This window comes from Schistocerca nitens, chromosome 2, assembly GCF_023898315.1.
Source record: "Schistocerca nitens isolate TAMUIC-IGC-003100 chromosome 2, iqSchNite1.1, whole genome shotgun sequence".
Taxonomy (NCBI): domain Eukaryota; kingdom Metazoa; phylum Arthropoda; class Insecta; order Orthoptera; family Acrididae; genus Schistocerca; species Schistocerca nitens.
This window is the reverse complement of record NC_064615.1, coordinates 559,406,689-559,430,013: the sequence shown is the minus strand read 5'-3', so window position 1 is coordinate 559,430,013 and position 23,325 is coordinate 559,406,689. Positions and strand designations below refer to the sequence as shown.

The 23,325-nt window shown below is 44.6% G+C and overlaps 1 protein-coding gene across 1 annotated transcript in view; it reads left to right on the top strand.

Annotated features, from left to right (window-relative positions):
* LOC126236594 (single Ig IL-1-related receptor-like) overlaps positions 1 to 23,325 on the top strand; it is a 372,809-nt gene that overhangs the window by 173,009 nt on the left and 176,475 nt on the right. The gene's annotated exons all lie outside the window — the stretch shown is intronic.

The following is a 23,325-nucleotide window of genomic DNA, read 5'->3' as shown; positions in this document are numbered from 1 at the left end:
ATAAAGATATTTTGGTGAGTTCACTATCGCCATCGTCAAGCTACTGTACGTGTTTGAAAGGATGCACGTCGTCTGCAACATTGTTCACGCAGTATACTAGACTTGAATACTAGATGTTCGATGGAAGTCCAGGAGAACGCCCTTCATACAAAGTACTGTCGCCGCCAGCCTGAGTCGGGGCGCAGTGGATGTTTGGTGCCGCCGTCCGCTTGGATGACGGCGTATCCAGACATAGCCATTGACTTGGTGTAACATGAAACGTAATTCATCTGACATGGCGCCCGGTTTCCATTGTCAACAGTCGAAACTCGATGATGGTTCAAAATGGTCGAAATGGCTCTGAGCACTATGGGACTTAACATCTGAGGTCATCAGTCCCCTAGAACTTAGAACTACTTAAAGCTAACTAACCTAAGGACAGCACACACATCCATGCCCGAGGCAGGATTCGAACCTGCAACCGCAGCAGTCGCGTGGTTCCGGACTGAAGCGCCTAGAACCGCTCGGCCACCCCGGCCGGCAATCTCGATGATACTGTGTCAGTTAGAAACACCATGTTCAACAGTATGCACCGAAAAGTGTGCTCCGAAACAGTTGTGCCTGCCACCAACACTATATTCTGTCAGAGCTGCCATAGATCGCCGCCTATGCAGCTTTATAGAGCAGACAAGCCCCGACCTCTTCGTTCTGTGATGAGGGATGCCCGTCCAACGCCGTGTCGCCTAATCGAACACTTTTAATAGTGCGGTATCATAGATCGATGCCATACGCAACGGTGTCTCGCAGTCGGCAAACGAAAACACACGTTTCCGACAGACTCCGATAGCGGTCGCGCGGTACTCGGCGGACCCAGTGATGCGCGGCCGATGAGCCACGCCTTCAGCGGCTCCGTCTATTAGCGTCCTCTGCCGGCGCGATGTAGGCTGTCCCGCTGCAGCTACACGGCCCAATGTCAGTCCAGTCTTCGACAGTCTGAGTCGCAGTCTTCAATCCTAGTCAACCTTCGACAGCTCGCTTGTGCATTAGCAGTGAGAGCCCCAAACTGCACGATGCTGTTTAGTTATAGCTGGACTCCACTGCTGTTTGTTCTTTTGTAAAGTTTCTATGTAACATTTAGAGAAAGCTACAATTTAAGTAAAACTGCTGTTCATTCATGTGTTCGGTAATCATTTCTCCTCCTGTCCAGCTCCGCTACAATAATAGCCGCTGCAGCACTCGGTATTCCGTCTGCCCCCACTGTTACGTACGAATTAGTGCACAACACGTAGAAGTACATGAAAACCTCTTACGAACAACCGACCAGTTTCGCAATTTCCGCGATGCTCGTTTCCAGATGCCAGGCCGTAACAATCTGACCTTGGACAAAGTCGATTATGTCAGTGAATTATCTCATTTCCGCCTCATGTCGTCGCTATAGTGCTGATGCATACATCTCTGCCGCGTTACATGCTCGCGGCTTTGAGTCTCGTGGTACGCAGTTTTGGAACATCAATCTATAGTGTATGCTTTGGAGTTCTCCCGAAATAACCTGTGCATGTGTCGATCTTGCTTCGTTAAGTCAGACGGTGTTTAGTCTATCGTCAGGAAACACCTGAATCCAGTGACCAAGCTGGTCCGGTACTAGGTGAGCTCGACAGTGTTTTTGAACAAATTCTGAAACGGCGTCCCTCGCCGTTCCCCTTGTGTAGCTGCCGCAGACAAGCGGCTGTTTCTGCAGCTACAGTGTCCCCGCTGCAGGCGACAAGCGACAGCGTTCACAGTGGCTGGGCCGCGACAGCTGTTGTGCCAGCGTGTGACGTGCACAAAGGGCAGATAGGGCGGCCGCCCGGCTTCCTGGAAGCTGTTCCCGATAACGCCACCTGCCGCGCTGCTGGCTCGCTGTCACTTCCGACAGTCGCACCTGCAAACCAAGCTGTCTTTACGCCAACCCCTTCCTCCTTTTTCGTACAGAAGTGAAACAGTCTTTTCATAAATGCCTCCGTGTTGGAATTAAGATATATCTCAATTATTTTAACATATGGAATTAGAGCTCTTTATTGACGTGGATATGCCAATATCCGCAATAATAATCATCCTACTTTCACAGATTAGGCTTACTGCCTAAAGGAAATGTAATGATGCTATTGTTGTTGTGGTCTTCAGTCCAGACTAGTGTGATGTACTAGCTCTCTATGCTGTTCTGTCCTGTGCAAGCCTCTTCATCTCCGAATAATTACTTCAACCTATATCCTTCTGAAGCTGTTTACTGTATTCATCTCTTGGTCTCCCTCTACGATTCTTAACCCCTCCCCACACATACACACACACTTCTCTCCAATCTCTTAACCCCCCCCCACACACACACACACACTTCTCTCCAATCAAAAACTGGTGATCCCTTGATGTCTCAGAATGTGTCGTATTAACCTCTCTCTTCTTTTGGTCAAGTTGTCTCCCAAATTCTGTTCAGAAACTCCTCATTTGTTACGTGATCTATCCATCTAATCTTCAGCATTCTTCTAGAGTACATTGTAAAAGCGTCAATTCTCTTCTTGTCTAAACTTATTTATCTTAAATGTTTTACTTCCTTGGATGGATACACTTCAGATAAATTCTTTCAGGACAGACTTCCAGACACTTAATCTATATTCGATGTTAACAAATTTCTCTTCTTCAGGACAACTTTTGTTTCCATTGTCAGTCTACATTTATATACTATCTACTTAGGCCATCATCAATTATTTTATTGCCCAAATAGCAGAACTGTGCTACTACTTTAAGTGTCTCGTTTTCCAATTTAATTCCCTGAGCATCGTCTCATTAATTTGACTACCTTCCATAATCTGTGTTTTGCTTTTTTTCATGTTCATCGTATATCCTCCTTCCGACACTCTGTCCTTTCTGTGAGAGTTATGATGTCATCGGCAAACGTGAACAGTTTGTAGCACGAAGAATATAGAGTCTGTATTCAGTTTCATGCCATGTTTTTCGTAACATGTCCCCTATCACTGTTGAAGTCGCATCAGTGATGCGACACCTTAACGTAGGAATATCGTCCACGGTTCATACACGCGGTCCTTCAGTATCCCCCCCCCCCCCCCAAGAAGAAATACAGTCGGAGTATGTCGGGGGAACGTGGTGGCCTGGCAATTGGATCCTCCGCAATCGATCCAGCGAGTGGGAAACTTTTTATCCAGGAATCCAGGAATTTGCCAACAGTCTTTGACCTATGCGGCGGAGCTCCATTGATGTAGGAAGATGTTAGGTTTCAAGTCTTGTATCTGAGGGTATACAGACTGCTCCAACATATCCAGATACACTGACCCATTCATTGTGTTTTCTGCGCAGAAGAACGGTCCACCAATCATGTCGTGCATTAGCCCACACCAGATGTCAGTTTCGGGCTAATCACGAACGTGTTCAGTGATAGCGTGCAGATGTTGCGAGCCCCAAATCCGACTATTATGCCGATTAACCGTTACTGATGCATGAAATGCTGTCTCATTTGAGAATAAAGATATTTCCTGGAAGGTGGCGTTCTGACGAACGCTGCAGCATATCTGTAGCATTTAGTCATTTTTGGTCGTTCGCAGAATTTGCGCTTTGTAAGCATACAAACGAAGACGCCAGTGTACCACACGATGCAATGTTGGTCGGGGTACATTAAGTTGCTTAGATGCCTGCCAGACTGACTTTCGTGGGCTGCTGAGAAATGCGTGTCTGACGTTCTCCACTGTCTTTTCCGAAACGCAACGACGCGCATCCGCAAGAATGCTTCAGAACACCATATTTAACGCACTTCGGTATATCAGAAACTCTGCTGCTTCACGGTAACAGAATAATCTCTATTTGTTTACAACTTGCAGCAGAAGAGATACGTTTAACAGTGGCGATGATGATCAAGTGCTCATATCTCGTAAGTACTGGATTTGCCTCAGCCTCTAAAAATGGAACCGTTGGTGGTGGTCGTTCAATTCAGTTCGAACTGTGGGAAAAGAAAGTTCTCAAGCATACCGAGATATATGCTTCCTGTAACAGTGTTCTCGGCAAAGAAAAATGGACCATGCACCTTATCCTGTGAAACCACGAAGCACATTGAATTTTGTAAAGCCCCTCTCATGTTGGACAGCGGTTGGTCCGTACCTTCTATTCTCACATTACGACGGTTCACCATTTCCATTTAAATGGGATGTTGCTCGTCACTAAACACTAAGCGAGGAAGAAAACTGTCATCCTTCATCTTGCCGAGAATGAAATTAAAGAACTCTGCCTGTTTGTTGCTTGTCACCTTCACGAAGAGCTTGCAGTAGGTGAATTTTGTACGGTTTCATGTGTAAACGTCGATACAACACACGCCAGACGGACATCGGGGACATGTTGAGCTGTCGAGCTTCACGGCGAACGGATTTCTGCGGACTCCTTGTGAAACTATGGCGGATGCGTTCGACGTTCTGTGTCAGACACTCGGGGACGGCCCGGCAATTTGCCTTTACACAAACAACCTGTTTCTCGGAATTGTTCGTGCCATCGTCTAATGGTGTAGGAGGATCCACACTATATCTAATATGAAAGTCACGCTGAACACTTATTGCTGACCTTCACTGCGCGAAACGTGGAACACAAAGCGCTTTCTGTTGTCCCGACACCATTTTGACTAGAACTGAAGTGGGCGCACACTGCTGCTACCCGTCGGGAACCATGTAAAACTCGAGAGTTTGTTCTTTCCAACAGTACGTTGCTCACGCACGTATCTCAAAATAACATAATAGTTACGATTTTTTAAAATCGGATGATTATTTTTGATACGTTCTGTATAATAAAATACATTTCATAAATGAATTACGCTACGAACAGTTGGCATGTAATATGTTACAGCTTGTAACGACTTCATGTCACTTCCCAATGTCGTCTAAAAGTTCCACAGAAAAATTCACAAAATAGTTTTCAAAAATTATGACAGAGAACCGAAACTTACGGTATTTTATGAAGAACATGCTAGGCTATGGTGTATTAAGAAGTGATCATGATCGACCTCCACTTTTTAGTCAATGGGAAGTAAATTACGAGTGTCTGCTTCAGCAGAAGACACTTCAGGCCAAGCACAAGACCACCGTCAGAGGTCTGGCGTACCGAAAGGGTTACAGTGGTTCACACTATTTTAGTATCCGCGCATTCGGATAAGAGACCAGCGCGTGCGGATAGCGTTTCTTTCATCTGTACATATGTGTTTACATTGACCTTAGTGTTATGTATATACTTATTTTTCGTTGTTCGCACCAGATGTGAGAACTATAGAGGAATGAATTGCGGATAAGTTTTATGTTGCTCCAGTTAACACCAGATTTTGACCAACAGTTTAAGTAACTATGGTACAGGGTCAAATGGGTTTCAGAGGAGGTTGGTCTTGCTTTTCTGGATTATGAGAAGAAGACTTTTGTCTGAGTAAATAGTAATACAAAAAATACAGAATATCTTTCATCTAGTCTCTGACATCCAAGTTCTTTAAGATGCACAAAAATAAAGCTATTAGCAGATTAAAACAAGTATAAAAGAACGTAAGTATTTACAGAGGCTTACTACAAAGGATTTAGCTTGTCCTCTCTTCTGTTAGTGTAACTGCTGATAACATAATACGCCCGAGGGAATGTTCCAGTATTCGAACATCTTGAGCCGCTCTCAACACTTTTCTTCGCCGACGACTAAATCGGAATGCAAAGCAAACAAAATTGTCTTCAGAAAGTAACTGATCAGCTGTACAAGCTCTATCATAAATAAGTTTTGAAAATATTGTCTAGCTCGCGAGATTCAGAGGACTGTGGCTCGCCTGAAGCCATATGGATGGCAAGTTTCTCGATCTCCAAAAAGCTTTCGATGCAGTTTCGCGCTGCCATCAGGGAAACCAAATACTCTGAGAAACGCGACCGGCTGCAGCCGGCATGGCGTTTCATTCTTTTTAAGCACACATACCAGTTTGGTAACGTGGTATGCAGATTTTCCTTTTAATGCTGTAATGATGATTACTGAGGTTACCCGTTCCTGTTTTGGTAATGCATCTTTCGGTAAGGAATCTGCGCATAGTTAGCAGACAGAACAGCCGAGTCAAAGCCAAGGCTCCCGTTAGGACTACTCGAGGAGAGGGCAGGTCAGGGCTCTGGAAACCTGCCGGGCCCCGGGATTTTGTGTGGCCGTTTCGTCCCGCTCATTCAGTGGAGGGCAGGCGGCTAGCGGCGTTTGAGAGGATTAACGTTTCCGCGAACTGGGGATACCTGGTCGGTGTGGGCCCGCTCGCAGCGTGTAGCAAATCCGCGAGGCAGCGACAGTTTTCTATAGGGTGCTTAGAAACAGTCTGAAAACCTTGTAACGGTGTTGCAAGGTCGGTCGTGCTGAGAAATAATTGCTAAGGAAAACATTCGATACCTTACACCTTTTTCAAGTTCATTTGTGTTGAAGTTAGCCAACAAGGCCATTGTGCGCGCCAATTCAAGCGGCCCGCCAGAGACGGTGTCGCTAAACGTGTTCTTCGTTTGGTTTCCTAAAGCCGAACAAGAGAGCGATACAAAAATTAGACGTAGGACAGTAGTGAATCCGCCGGCAGGCGGGAGGAGTTTGGCAACGTTGACATGGCGCTCTACAAGTTTTGTGACGTCACTTGTTGCTATTTCGCGTTGAGGAGCCCTTTCTTTTCGCCAAACACAAAATAAGTTCTGTCACATTTCGGCAAAGTGCCACGTAAGAAATAACGCTCCCTACGTCTCAAGCAGAAATCAAGATGTCATACTGTATTTAATAATTTTTTCATAATGTGGGGCCACAGTCATAATATATTTCTTTAAAGTCAGTACCGCCATTAAACTGTTTTTTATTTGCAGTGTTACATTTAGACGATCATGATTTCGGTTTCAAAGTGCCATTATCAAGTGTTTTAATGTTATACAGTGCCTAAGTTGGCACACAGTCGTATTTAAAATACACTATTAGATACATTGTCTAACGGTCATTATTTCTGGTAAAAGCCTACTGCTTTGTTTTATCACTGAGTATACCATCTTGACTGTCAATCTTTACCTTATTACACCTTCACGGATATTGAAGTTTTTGTTTCTGTACACCACAGACAAAACAACGTGACTAGCATATGGATAAGGAAGGAAATGCGTGTTTCGATAGATCTAACGTAGGAAGTCTACGTGCGTTCATTTTCTTGAACGAACTGTACGATTTGTGAACCAAATAAAGCCGACTGCTGCCGTTCGAGAGCACCGAGAGCCCAATATCACGTAAACAATCTCGTACCGTGTGCCAGCGGCGCTGTGTCTCGTGACGTGGGATATCTTGTCAACTTTAGCTGCAGCGTCCCGTGTGCCGACGGCGAGAAAAAGCCTGGAGTTGATCTGAGAAAAGGACCGAACAACTGACACTTGTTGTGAAACTCTGAGACACTTTTAGATGATCAGCACCTAATGCAAGGACTGCTTGGTGATGCTCGATATAAATAAATGTAATGCAATGCACGTAAATAGACGAAAAGAGCCGATATCTTGTCACTAAGTGTAATCGGTCGGTTTGGTTTTGACGTGTAGTGTAACGAAGATCTGGGACTCTAGGTCAAGTTGAAAGCCAACGAATGGTAATGCCAAATAAAGTTTGCGGAAACAGAATGACTTGTTTAAGCTTGTCCATTATGGATGTCAAAGAACCCGTGACTGTTTATTCAATGTACATACAGAAAACTGCAAAAAGTCACTTTTTTGATATAGTTATTTAATCCACAAACAGGTTTTCGAACCTTTTCAGGTTCATCTTCAGAGGGTGCAGAGGTTTCAAGGCGTAATGCTGGATGGAGGCTCTGTGATAAATAGACTGAACACTCTTTAATACATCACCATGCATCACCATGAGTATTGTTTATATAACGATGTGGATCGACAAATAGTTTCTGTCCATGCTGCGACAGTTGGTAACACATCACTCACTTTTCACAGGATATGTATGTATGTTGACCGTAGTTACAAAACATGCCAGCATTCTTAATGTGCTGTACAACAGTTGCATGTTACAAAGATCTTCATACGAAGATATAAATAGGGCTACTTTACTCAGAGCTATTATTTGTTTTTGTCGCATGTAATAATAGCGATGTATGGGCAAATACTTTAATCGGACCCGCCACTGACATAAATACCCGAAAATAAAACAAAAAAAATGGTTCAAATGGCTCTGAGCACTATGGGACTTAACATCTATGGTCATCAGTCCCCTAGAACTTAGAACTACTTAAACCTAACTAACCTAAGGACAGCACACAACACCCAGCCATCACGAGGCAGAGAAAATCCCTGACCCCGCCGGGAATCGAACCCGGGAACCCGGGCGTGGGAAGCGAGAACGCTACCACACGACCACGAGATGCGGGCAAAATAAAACAAAATTACTACAAGAACAGAGTTAAAATAATTTTGTGTCTCATTTCTATTATACACACATAAAAAAAAGTTTTGCATCATTTCGGTTCCGAGAGTTCCAGAACCTGTACAGAAAATTGGAATAGAGACCAAGATAAACGTCATTTCCTCCCATTTTATTGCTCATGAAAACCACACATTGCATGTTGTACAACCATACAGCGAGACCTCCAGAGATGGTGGTCCAGATTGCTGCACACACCGGTACATCTGATACCCAGTAGCACGTCATCTTGCATTGATGCATGCCTGTATTCGTGGTGGCATACTAAGCACAAGTTCATCAAGGCACCGTCCATAAACAGCCCTTTTCAGTCTATCCCAGGCATGTTTGATAGGGTTCATGTCTGGAGAACATGCTGTCCACTCTAGTCGAGTGATGTCGTAATCTTGAAGGAAGTCATTCTGAAGATGTGCACGATGGGGCGCGAATTGTCGTCCATGAAGACGAATGCCTAGCCAATATGCTACCGATATGGTTGCACTATCGGTCGGAGGATGACATTCACGTATCGTACAGCCGTTACAGCGCCTTCCATGACCACCAGCGGCGTACGTTGGTCCCACATAATGCCACCCCAAAACAGCTGCACTCGCTGGACAGTGTGTCTAAGGCGTTCATCCTGACCGGGTTACCTCCAAACACGTCTCCGACGATTGTCTGGTTGAAGGCATATGCGACACTCATCGGTGAAGCGAATGTGATGCCAATCCTGAGCGATCCCTTCGACATCTGTACTGCGCTGCGTGGTGTCTTGGTTGGAAATATGGACTTCGCAGTGGACGTCGGGAGGAAGTTGCGCATCATGCAGCCTATTGCGCACAATTTGAGTCGTAACACGACGTCCTGTGGCTGCACGAAAAGCATTATTCAACATGGTGGAGCCATAATTCGTAGGTAGCGGTCATCCACTCCAGTAGTAGCCCTTGGGCGGCCTGAGTGATGCATGTCACCGACAGTTCCTGTCTCTCTGTATCTCCTCCAAGTCCGAACAACATCATTTTGGTTCACTCCGAGACGCCTGGACACTTCCCTTGTTGAAAGCCCTTCCTGGCACAAAGTAACAATGCGGACGCGATCGAACCACGGTATTGACCGTCTAGGCATGGTTATGCTACAGACAACACGAGCCGTGTACCTCCTTCCTAGTGGAATGACTGGAACTGATCGGCTGTCGGACCCCCTCCGTCTAATAGGCGCTGCTCATGCATGGCTGTTTACATCTTTGGGTTTAGTGACATCCCTGAACAGTTAAAGGGACTGTGTCTGTGATACAATATCCACAGTCAACTTCTATCTTCAGGAGTTCTGGCAACCTGTGTCATGCAAAACGTTTTTTGATGTGTGTCTGTTAATGTAAGAACGGAAGCTGATAGCTGAATATTAACAATAAAGCCACCCACACTGTCGCAGTAAGTACAGACTTCATTTTTGAAGCCACATCGCCATATGGAGAATTCTCATGCCGAAGTAACAAAGGGTGTTACATTTCTGGTCACAAAACTAGCACTCAGCATTACGCTTTGAAACAGTCATGTAACCCCAAGTGCACCGTCTGAAGGTGAGCCTGAAAAGGTTCGAAAACCGGTTTATGGAGCAAATAACTATTTTAAAAAAGTGAGTGGCTGCAGTTTTATGTATTATTATTTGAACTGACCTGTAACGTAGCCTTAAGCTTACCTTTAATCGGTAGATTTCAGCCGACCGTCAGTGCATCGTGCGTGTTTTAGTTGCTCGTTATTTTCCGTTGCGGATAAAATGGTAGGTCCCTACACATTAAGCCAGGTCGCTGCGGCTTCCGGTTCCAGAGGCGGAGAACGTGAAGGCCAGACGTAAAAGTCCAGCGGGGCCCGGGAAGTATGACTGGTTAGTGGCAGGTGGGAGACGGCCCACGCGGTCTCGGCCTGGCGGTGGAAAGACCGGATTTTTCTTTTCTTTTTTGCTCTAATAGGACCGGCGCTGAGCGGCGTGAATTAGCGCGTTAGCAGTCGGGCGAGGCTGTGCGCACGCTCGCTAAACGCGTTCTCCGCGCCCAGTTCAGCGCCGAGCAGCCGTACTACATTGACGGGAAATAATTAATGTAGAGTAATGGAATTTTAGGAATACATTTAATCAATTATTCAAAATGACAGTCAGAATCGCATTATTTATTTTGCCGCCAACCGGTTTCAACCCGCAATGGGGTCATCTTCAGGGCAATTTACATCATTTGGTCGCTCGCTGGAGTCGTCACCCTGCCTGTGCACGGTTGGTAACTATGTCGGCAAAATAAATAATGCGATTGTGACTCTCATTTTGAATAATTGATTATAAGTAAATCAATCGCTGTTATCTCCACACAACTATGTTGTCTAAAAATTTAGACAGGTAACATATGTAAATGATTAACATTGCAGATCACAGGTTGACGTAAGCGTGAGAATTGCCACTGCAAATTTGAAATGCTGGTACATTAATAACCGGTGAACCGCCAGAAAGTTCAATGCACGCATGCATTTGTTGTACAAGTGCCGGATGTCAGTATCTGGGATGGGCCGTTTCATGCTTGTTGCGCTTGGTTAGTCGATCAGCCACTGTTAATGCCGTTTGCGGATGACGCAGGAGTTGTCGCGTGATGAAGTGCCGTATGTGCTGCACTGGAGACAGAACTGGTGATAGAGCAGGCCAAACCAAGATGTCGGCTCTCTATAGAGCATGTTGGGTTACAACAGCGGTATGTAGGCGAGGTATCCTGTTGCAAAACACTTGAAGCAAATATACCGATATCAGAAACGCACAAGTGTCCTCGATTTTCTCATAAAGATTTAATTCTCATCAGTCTTACGTTAGAAGTACGGAAATAAATGAAAATCACGAAATAATATCTGTCATACATGTTGTGATGTTGGTTAAATGGTCAACGCTGTTTGTGATCGCGTATTTTACAACACCTTTATGCGTAACATCGTTTAATAAATAGTTCCGCGTTTCAGAATTTATTCAGCGTCGTCATGTGCTACAATACTGAATTAAGGATGGGTCCGCCCTTTCGCAAGTACACAAATATTTATTTTGTTTTAACACCCAAACATGTTTCACGACCGTGGGATCCTAGTGGGTTTTTCTTTTATTTTTCTGAGATACGTACATACAGATTGTGTTTAGGTTAGGAAATACCTTGCATCGGATTTTGTTGTTATTTAATTTATACATGCAACTTACCTTTCATTTCACACTGTGTCTGTCCTGCGATTGACAGTCGAAATCGGCCACAGGCCTAAATTAGTACACCATGTAATTTCAAAACATGATCTAGCCGGCCGGGGTGGCCGGGCGGTTCTAGGCGCTACAGTCTGGAACTGCGCGTCCGCTACGGTCGCAGGTTCGAATCCTGATTCGGCCATGGATATGTGTGATGTCCTTAGCTTAGTTAGGTTTAAGTAGTTCTAAGTTCTAGGGGACTGATGACTTCAGAAGTTAAGTCCCATAGTGCTCAGAGCCATTTGAACCATTTTTGAACAGGTTGACGCACCTGACTGACGTACAAAATTTGCAGTCTGGGTGCGTGGGATAGCCAAGAGACTGTTCCTGCTGTCATCTGAAATCGGACTCCAGGCCTTAACTCCCAAGTGCAGGTGCAGTGTGTCTAGTACGCAGACAGGTTGGCTGCAGGCCCTTAACTGGCCTCCTAATCTACACACGACCGTCACTGGCACCGAGGCACAACCGGCTTTCGTCAAAAAATGCAACACACCTGCATTCTGCCCTCAAATGAGCTCTCGCTTGACAACACTGGCGGTGGTTTTGGTGTACATGGAATGCGCGCTACAGTGCGCCTGGCTCGGAGTTGTCCGTGAAGTAACCGATAAGCAACAGTTCATTGGGTCAGGTCGCACCAACTGCTGCTCAAATTGCTGTTGCAGGTGCAGTACGATGCGCCAGAGCCATCCGCTGAACACGATGGTCTTCCCTGTCGGTAGAGCCACGTGGCCGTCCAGATCCCGGTCTTCTGGCGACCGTACTTTCTCCTGACCACCGCTGCCAGCAGTCATGTACAGTAGCTACATTTCTGCGAAATCTTTCTGCAGTATCGCAGAAGGAACATCAAGCTTCTCGTAGCAACATTCCACGATCTAGTTCAAACTCAGTTTGGCGTTTGGCGTCGTAGAGCCATCCTTGACTGTTACCAACTCACCACGTCCATAATCAAAGGTAACTAACGTTAACGGCCGCTACAGCTTATCCTAGTAGGGTCGCTGGTAGCCCCGCTCTTAACGGACTGGCGAGAAATCTTAATAGACGTCAAAATCTTAACAGACATGTTTCAGATGGAGAAACATCCTGCCTACTTTAGTTTATGTCGCAGAACTCCTTGATCGTGCTGCGATTTTGTTCCGTTAGTGTATGTAGTCTCTATCCCAGTGGCCTACAGCCTGACGGTAAAATGTAATTTTCTGATGGGTAAAAACAAAGGCGTTCGATTGTGTTCCGGTCGCGAAACTAAATTATTTTTAAAAGACCATTGCTACTATTGTCACTGTTTCGTAAAACTGTAATACTGATTACATAAGTTACTAATAAGGGGAGCTTGTGCATGTTTAAAAAAGCGCGAATATATTACGTACCAAAATTTTTGGGAAAATTTTTAAAGGTGCTGAGGAAGGTTGAAATGAGGCAGTTGATACTAATCACTTTTTCGTTGCCTCTGACATACAATAAGAATTTGATTTGATTTGTAGAACATTCATGCCTTTAGATTGTTATGTGGAACAATGTGATTGTATAGGTAGCAGGCATGAACAACAATCCCCTTATGTAGGGAAAAAATCTTCGTAAAGGTCTCGGTTGTTGTCAAAGGTATTCCCTCTATACGTATCTTCTTCAAGAGAAAACTGAAAGAATAAAAGATGTCTTGCGCCATTTATCAATGGCGATCCAATTTGTCAATCACAGTGTTCGTAAAACAAATGAATATATTCATGCTACACGTGTGGATGTTGCTCCATTGTTTCTCTTTTTTGTCCATCATTTGAACAGCTCTCTCTCTGTCTCTTTCTTACTTTCATTCTCCGTCTTCGTTCGAGGGTGTATATTCGTACACGCATTACTTTCATAGCATCCAGACACCATAAGCAAGTAAGAAAATTATCGCAGCATGCTTTCAGTTTTTAGAATGATGATAATTTATAGCCAAATTCGTAAACAACCTAGCTAGCAATAAGAAGTCATTAGAGACAGAGCACAAGCTCAGTTTACTTCAAGGATGGGGAAGAAATTTGGCTGTACCCTTTCAAAGGGTTCATCTCGGGATTTGCTTGAAGAGAGTTAGGAAAACCACACAAAACCTAAATCTGGACGACCGGACGTGGATGTCAACCGTCGTCCTCACTATGCGCATCCAACAGTAGAAAACACTGTTATACAAACCAAATGGCAAAGGACAAAAATCTTATTCAACAACTGCAACCGAAATTAACGTTGTAATCGCCAGAACGACGTGAAAATCCAAGGCCGGCCGTCGTGGCCGAGCGGTTCTAGGCGCTTCAGTCTGGAACCGCACGACCGCTACGGTCGCAGGTTCGAATCCTGCCTCGGGCATGGGTGTGAGTGATGTCCTTAGGTTAGTTAGGTTTAAGTAGTTCTAAGTCTAGGGGACTGATGACCTCAGATGTTAAGTTCCATAGTGCTCAGAGCCATTTTTTTGAAAATTCAAGAGGAAATACGAGAGGTGTTCAATAAATAATGCAACAAGTTTTTTTTTTTATGAAAGCAGGTTGGTTTTACTCAGGATTCCAACACACCATCTTATTCCGTCTCTTTTGGCTCCAAACCACATTTTTGAACATAATATCCGTTCAGTGCGACGGCGTTAGGCCACGTTACTGAGAGGGCCTAAATGGCCGCATGGTACGACTGTACTCCGTCGGGCTTGGAGTCAACGTCTTGCTGCATCAATAACGTCTCCATCATCCTCGTACTGCTTCCCGCGGAATGCGTGCTTCAGTGGATCACACAGATGGAAGTCGGGAGTTGCGAGGTCCGGACTGTAGGGTGTATGAGAGAGAACGTCCAAAGTCCCAGAAAACATTCGCCGTGACTTGATCGGCTGAGGGTGCGGCTCTGAACTTTCCCTTCGGAGGTAAGGTGGTGTGGCGCCACTACATGGACTGCGCTTTTTTTCCGGTTCGAAGTGATGAATCCATGTTCATCGCCAGTGACGAGGTTCGACAAAAATTGTCACTATCTGCCTCGTAACGCGCAAGCACGTCCGCACACGTGGCCCTTCGTTGCCCTTTATGGTCGTCTGTTAGGCGGCGGGTAACACACCTTTCAGTACGCCAACGGGTGGACGAGTGTTAACACTACCAACAGTGAGGTACAGTTGTGCAGCGAGGTGTTTGACTGTGATACGTCGATCACCTCGAATGAGTGTGTCCGTAAGTTCCAACATTTCAGGAGTCACAGATGTGTGCAACTGGTTGATACGTGGGAGATAGGACACGTTTGTACGACGTTGCCATGATGACAAACCCCAAACCTATCGACAAACCGTGCTTTAGTTCATTGCGATGTCTCCGTGACATTCTGCAAGCGAATATGAATAACTGCGATGCCCTGGTTTTCCGCCAAAAGAAACTCAGCTCTCTGCTTGAAGGCTACGTATAGCGCCGCTACCTATCGGAATTTCATGAAACTATAGGGGCTGTGGCGGGAATATTCCACGACGTCCTACAAAAAATTCCGCATTTTTTTCTACCAAAATTGGCCGAGAAAAAAAATGGGTTGCATCACGGATTGAAATTCCCTCGTAAATAAAGATGATATAACGATACACACCTCCAGCGAGTGACGGATCGTAACTTACCGACGCTATGAAGGACGTAAAGTTTGAAGGTAAGAATGAGCGATGACGGAGTGGAAAGACTTGGGAAAACGGAACTGAAGAGGGTTTGCAGGAGTACCGGTTGTCGAGAGAACTGAACTTGCGGCTGCAGCCTACAGGTAATGAGATGCCACGAGGGATATACCTTGTGCGGCCTCATCGTAGGTAGAAGAGAACTGGACTGAGTAAGTCCATAGCTGGCAATTTATGTGATCGATAGTACGCTATTCATCTAGTTGTAAGCATACGACATCACACAAGTAACCTTCACCATGTTGTTGTTGTGGTCTTCAGTCCTGAGACTGGTTTGATGCAGCTCTCCATGCTACTCTATCCTGCTACTTCATCTCCCAGTACCTACTGCAACCTATATCCTTCTGAATCTGCTTAGTGTATTCATCTCTTGGTCTCCCTCTACGATTTTTACCCTCCACGCTGCCCTCCAATACTAAATTCGTAATCCCTCGATGTCTCAGAACATGTCCTACCAACCGATCCCTTCTTCTAGTCAAGTTGCGCCACAAACTTCTCTTCTCCCCAATCCTATTCAATACCTCCTCATTAGTTATGTGCTCTACTCATCTAATCGTTAGCATTCTTCTGTAGCACCACATTTCGAAAGCTTCTATTCTCTTCTTGTCTAAACTATTTATCGTCCACGTTTCACTTCCATACATGGCTACACTCCATACAAATACTTTCAGAAACGACTTCCTGACATTTAAATCTATACTCGATGTTAACAAATTTTTCTTCTTCAGAAACGCTTTCCTTGCCATTGCCAGTCTACATTTTATATCCTCTCTACTTCGACCATCATCAGTTATTTTGCTTCCCAAATAGCAAAACTCATTTACTACTTTAAGTGTCTCATTTCCTAATCTAATTCCCTCAGCATCACCCGACTTAATTCGACTACACTCCATTATCCTCGTTTTGCTTTTGTCGATGTTCATCTTATATCCTCCTTTTAAGACACTGTCGATTCCTTTCAACTGCTGTTCCAAGTCGTTTGCTGTCTCTGACAGAATTACATTGTCATCGACGAACCTCAAAGTTTTTATTTCTTCTCACCATGGCTAATAAAAATTCTTTTATTGGTGCGAGTCTTTAAGCGTTATATCCGTCAAATTAGATTTACAACTTCGTCTTTCCTTATAGGTTAAAGGTTAGACAGGGCTGCACGTATGGGAACGTGACACTGAGTGGTGGTGTTTCCAAAGAGTGCGCGTCACGGTGCGGAGTACTCCAACTTCTTGGATTCTGCTGCCTCAGCGCTCTTCCGAGACTCACGTGACGTAAACTAACGGACCAAATGCCAGCAACACTGACCTTCTCGTTCTCGCATTTAGCGTTGTCGCTCGTCTTGCAGTTCGCCCAAAACTGCTAACGGTCGCACCGTACTAAGTAACTTGCCTTTATCTAGAACTATGGAGACGACGAAGAAAATGGTGGTAGATACTTTCACCGCCGAACGAGGTATTTGGCACGTCCGTGAAAGGCTCCTCTCCAAGTCTGGAGACCGCGGCTCGATCATTGGTCACGCCATTCCGTTCACTTGCCGTTCTTACTAACAGTTGTTCTGAAAAACGCCACGTAGTCTTCGATTCAGCAGAGACAGCTCAAGCTGTTTTTATGTCACCTCGTTTCCTGCTTGTTTACTCAGAGTATTGAAAGAAATCCTACACCCATTTCACCTCTTTGCGTTAAGGAGTGCTAATCTATTCGCCGAAACAATGCCCGAGCCTGTTTCTGTGAAGAATATCAAAGTGTGTAAACGTTGCATAAAATATCCCCCACATTTGTTGCTGCATTATTGTGCCTTTGTGACTCAGTACTTCCGTCAGATTAGCTTTGCGCGAAAATATATTAGTGAATGCCTTCGAAAAATATACAAACCAATTTTCTGTGCGTACTTTGACTTGTGGAATATGCACCGAATTTATTGGCGTTGTGTGACGTGTGAATTACCCCGTACATATATATAGTTGTCAAATGGCCTTAAGTTCAGTTGTTGTAACATTTAAATGCAACGCCCGCCCAGAAACTTCCGAGAATGATTTTATTCCTGGCGTATAACCGACGTTAGCGCGGTAACTGTGGTGGCTAGAGCTCCTACACCGAAGCGTCAAAGAAACTGGTGGAGGCATGCATATTCAAATACACATATATGTAAACAGGCAAAATACGGCGCTGCGGTCGGCAACGCCTGTATAAGACAACAAGTGTCTGGCGCAGTTGTTAGTTCGGTTACTGCTGCAACAATGGCACGTTAACAAGATTTAAGTGAGTTGAACATAGTGTTATAGTCGGCGCACGAACTGTGGGAGACAGCATCTCCTAGGTATCGATGAAGTGGGGATTTTCCCGTACGACCATTTCACGAATGTACCGTGAATAGCAGGAATCTGGTAAAAAATCGTATCTCCGACATCGCTGCGGCCGGAAAAAGATCCTGCAAGAACGGGACCATCGACGACTGAAGAGAATCGTTCAATGTGACAGAAGTGCACCCAAATGTACGACGAATTCTTCGATATATTTAATTAGAAATCGGCACTCGCATCGTGTTTCATATATAAACAAGTATGACTGTGCTATACTTTGGCGAAAACATGGCAGATAAAGTTTCTTGTGGCGGAAAACCAGGGCATCGCAGATATTCATATGCGCTAGCACAATGTCTGCGGGGATCTGGTAGTCCACAAATGCACGAGCGGGTCGTGGTGACCGAGCGGTTCTAGGCGCTTCAGTCCGGAACTGCGCGACTGCTACGCTCGCAGGTTCGAACCCTGCCTCGGGCATGGATGTGTGTGATGTCCTTAGGTTAGTTAGGTTTAAGTAGTTCTAAGTTCTAGGGGACTGATGACCTCGGATGTTAAGTCCCAGCCGGCCGCGGTGGTCTCGCGGTTCTAGGCGCGCAGTCCGGAACCGTGCGACTGCTACGGTCGCAGGTTCGAATCCTGCCTCGGGCATGGATGTGTGTGATGTCCTTAGGTTAGTTAGGTTTGAGTAGTTCTAAGTTCTAGGGGACTGATAACCACAGCAGTTGAGTCCCATAGTGCTCAGAGCCATTTGAACCATTTTTTTGTTAAGTCCCATAGTGCTCAGAGCCATTTGAACCATTTGAGCCACAAATGCACGGTGGGTCGTTTGGTGTGGCTTTTTTCACCATCGCAACGTCACACAAACTTGTCCGCTCTCCCGCGTACCGACCAGCCGCACACAGCTGTGACTGCTGCTGCGTTGGAACTTGCGGACACACTCTCATTCTATGTGATCGATGTATCACAATCAAACACCTCGCTGCACTGTTAGGACGTCACTGTTGATAGGGCTGACACACTCGTCCACCAGGTGGAGTAAAGGTGTGTACCCTAAGGCCGAAATCTAGAACATCGAATAAAACCTGTTGAACAGTCAAATGGTGGTTATATCTTTCAGAAAGTTTTATACTAACGTGACTCCATAGAAAAGTAAAAACATGAATGTATATCCGTTGTTCAAAGTTAGTTCAAGCTGCTACCACTAAGACACCTATAACCTGAGCTAAACCTGGTCCACAGCGTAATATTCTTGTAACATTCCCCTGTAGTCATCAGGCTGCAGTGGCTCGAAAATATTTTCATGGTAGAATAAATCGCTTCAAAAAACTAAAGCGACTGATTGCATATTTATTACCAGATAAATCGCGAAATACAAAAAAATGGTTCAAATGGCTCTGAGGACTATGGGACTCAACTTCTGAGGTCATTAGTCCCCTAGAACTTGGAATTAGTTAAACCTAACTAACCTAAAGACATCACACACATCCATGTCCGAGGCAGGATTCGAACCTGCGACCGTAGCGGTCTTGCGGTTGCAGACTGCAGCGCCTAGAACCGCACGGCCACTTCGGCCGGCCGCGAAATACATTTTAGCTTATTCCTCTAACCTCGTATCACAGTATCAACGTTGGTATACTGAAACAATAATTTATTTTTTGTGATTTTGTAGGGGTAGAGTGCCAAAAACGGGAAAGTATTGAAAAGACAGTTTGTTATTTGAAGAGGAAAAAGATTGAAACCGATGACTCTCTTCTCTTTGAGCAGTTTGCGATACTGACAAATTTCGTTGACGAACATATTCACAAGTGCAATTATGAAAACGTAGCACCATTGCAGGGTCATGAAAGGTGAGTGATTTATTTTTTTAAAGCTGCGGTCATCTTCAGTAGTACTCCGAGATGGTAATAATTCCAAAGTATTTGTTTCCAATACCAGCTCATAATGCCAAAATAGAAAGATGTTTCTCGTTCGTGAACATCCAGTGGACTGATGAAGGGGAATAGATTGGAGATGAATTTTGTTAAAGCAGTCCTGCAGATCCTGTTCAACTACAAAATCAGCCCTATCTAAAATGTGCTCAGTCATCTTGAAAAATCATAAAAAATTTGTTTTTTAACATGTACAAGTGTTATCATTCGTTAAACATATATTGTAGAAGTAAACCAGGGTAAATTAGTTTTTAGCCATTTTGCTAATGGTAAATTGGCTAACATCGGGTAAATAAAATGTATTAACCAAACGTTAATATTAAAAATTTTCAAAAAAAATTAAAAAAACGTCTAGATTTGCGCCGGGGGGAGGGGCCATTTTAGCCCGGCTGGTTGTGTCTCAATTTTCTCCGAAAATTATTTGGCCTTGTTCGATTTTGGCGATAGACTGGATCTGCTCGAGTTTCGACTTGTCGGTTCCTTCCTGTGCAGGTGGGAAAGTTCGTTGTCGTCCTTCAGGCAGCTACCTGCGCCCGCTGAGAGCGAGCAGGGGCGGAAGTGTGCTATCAGTGCCCGCTGTTTGGCCCACAATAAGCCCAGGGGGCCAAAGCGCCCGCCCGCACCCCAGGCGCCCCCGCTGTGTCTGGGCTGTGGGCTGAACAGGGCGGGCGCGTCTCCGACCACCCACTACGGCCACCACCCCTCGCGCTGGCAGCACCCACACAGTCTGGATTTCGCCAATAGGAAACCCGCCACGGCATCTCGTGAACGTGCGGTTCTAGGCGCTTCAGTCTGGAACCGCGTGACCGCTACGGTCGCAGGTTCGAATCCTGCCTCGGGCATGGATGTGTGATGTCCTTAGGTTAGTTAGGTTTAAGTAGTTCTAAGTTCTAGGGGACTGATGACCACAGATGTTAAGTCCCATAGTGCTCAGAGCCATCTCGTGAACGTGAGCTTAAAGCGTGCGCGGCTCGGGAGACCCGAAAGTGACATCAGAGTGACGGATACGTGTCCAGCAGCCCATTTCGAGTCACCTGAGCGTCAAGCAGGCACCACTTTGACTCCTGAGGCGAGCGGTCCCTCGGAAATCGCAGAAACAACAGCTAAATATTTCACTCGCAGCAATTTGGTCCAATCGGGGACGTCAGAAAGACGATGAATTTCCTGATGGGTGCTTGCACCAGGCAGAAACGGAATAAATAAACACAAGCTTTTATTAAAAATAAAAGCACAATAAATTTCCGTGAAATGTGTTTACCCAGGATAATGCTGTCTGGCCTTTAACAAACTGTATAGCAGATTTTTATCAAGTAACCTATGTGACAGGTCGTATGTCTATTTCACATTTCATTAATCTTATTTGAATGACATTATTTTCCAGATAAATAAGTTACTTTAATAAAATCCTTGAACTACTTCGCATATGACACAGCAGACGTCTGAAACTACCTCATATATAGCAGCTACTGAAATGCGTAACAGTCACTAATGTAAGTGTCTCCGGTTACTAATAATGCTAGTCCTTCTTCGGGTTACGTTGGTCGTCAGCAATTGGTGTTCTCCTTTTAAATTTCCTCCTCAATTTTAATGAGAAGCCTAAATATGTTCAGTGCTAAGTTCCAGCTTGAGCTCAGTACTAAAAGTTACGCATTTTGGTCTCAGAGCCTGTTACAAAAGGCAAAGATTAAAATAATAATAATAATAATACACCACTGGGCAGGAATCCGCCTTTTTCTTCGACACCGTGACTCGTCCTCATCCTTACGGTCACAATGAGGACATGCCATAGTCAACATTATTGTTGACGTTAACATATCCTGAAGCCTTTTACTGACATTTGATTACAATAATTGGTACCAAGGCTGACGTGTTTGTGATAAATCTTGAATGTGCCATTCCCTCGAAACGGCATACTGCAAGTTACAATATAAGAAGAAAAACGCCACAAAACCAAAGTGGTGAATGTCGCATCGGTTTGACATTACTCCCTAAAGCGGAGTGGGGGCAACCGCGCAGGCTTTAACGTTTGTTTCTCACGACGATTACTTTTCCAGTCTCTCCCAGTTTTTCAGGATCTCTTTTACATTCCCTCCTCGATGAAACAAACCTGTGACCATTCGCACAGCCCTTTTGTATACATTCCAAGTCTCCTGGACCAAAACATCTGTCCTGTAAACAAGGACTATGAAGGAGAAGAGATGTGTTTTACTGTAGCAAAGATGAGGTCACGCTCTCGAGAACTATTGCGATGTAAATGACGCCAGTTTTCCATACATGAATTTTTAAAGACCATTTGTAAAGAAGTTGGAGTCTCTCATGCCCCTACCTATAAATCGAAGTACGAGTGTAACATTTGCTTTGTCCACAACTGAACCTGTGTAACGGTTCCACTTTGCATGCTTACATATCGTTATCCACAGGTACGTGTCTGAAAGGCCGACCCCATTTCCGATATCGAACGAAAAGTTCAGGATGATTCCGTGATGATGTTTCTGGGATGATGGATGAGCGTAAACTATCAATTTGAGGAAAGGGACCACGCCACGGAGGAAAGTTACAAGCGAAAATCGTTCCGATATCTCTGACGGTAGTGGAATACATGTACCGGTCCTGTTATTGCTAAGACTGTAAGGTAGCTAACTTTCACTGGTAGTAAAAAGGACATAACAAGAAAAAAGTCTGATAGGCATGCACTGAAAATGCTTACCTTAAGAGCTTTGAGCACTTGTTCATCTTTGCTGCTGTGTGAGACACATTTCTTCTCCTGAATAAGTGCTCTTAACTCCTTTACAGTGCATATTTACCAGACAGTTTTTCTTGTTTTGGTTCATGCTACCATCTGCGGAAGTTATCTACCATTCAACCTTAGCAATAACCTACCGGCACATGTATTCCATTATCGGAGACACCAGAACGATTTTCGCTGTTAGGGGCCTAAAATGAAAACCTGCTGGAAATGTTAATCAACCAGCATGAAAATCATGACTGGTGCCCTAGAATATGCATCTGATTATGTGAATAATGTTCCACTGCTCGAGGCGTGGCTAAACATCGAATAACATTGACTGATGAATCATGGAATAAATGATTATCTCAGTCCCACGTAGCAATTAAAAAAGAATTGCATACACTGCAATTGATTGAAAATAAAATAATTTGATTTCACTTTAGTTCAACTCGTAAAAGCAACTACCTACTGAGAACAAACAAAATGATATATTCTTTCAAGAAAAATGCAGGCACTCCGCCTCGTAATATTTGATTGCTAACAGTCTTTAAAATGAAATCAATTGATATAAACTACAATAGTCGTTGCTTGGCGCAACCATAAATACCTCGGTCCGAAATAGATACAAATCTCCCACTACTGACGAACAGAATTTGTAAAATTTTTCTCGCTTTCGGCACAGCAACAAGAAGTGCGTGCTGTTTGGCATACTGTTGCGCGCCTACACTGCACGTTCAAATAAATGTCCGTCAGTCTGCTCGGCGCTGCATTCCCCGGAAGTCGAGGCTGGTATGGCTCGCAAGTTCTTAGTTGTTGACATGTTACATATTTTCGCACAAATCATTAATAAAGATATTTCCCCTTTTAGCAAAAATCTGAAATTAATATTCTTCCTCAGTTATATTTAAAATTAATACGTTGCCTGGCAATTTAAAAAACCGCATGTAAGTTAACTGGACCGTTACACAGTAAATTCAGCAATCCTCCACAGATAGCCACCTGCGGAGAAAGAAGTTTGGTGTTTCATAAATTCAGATT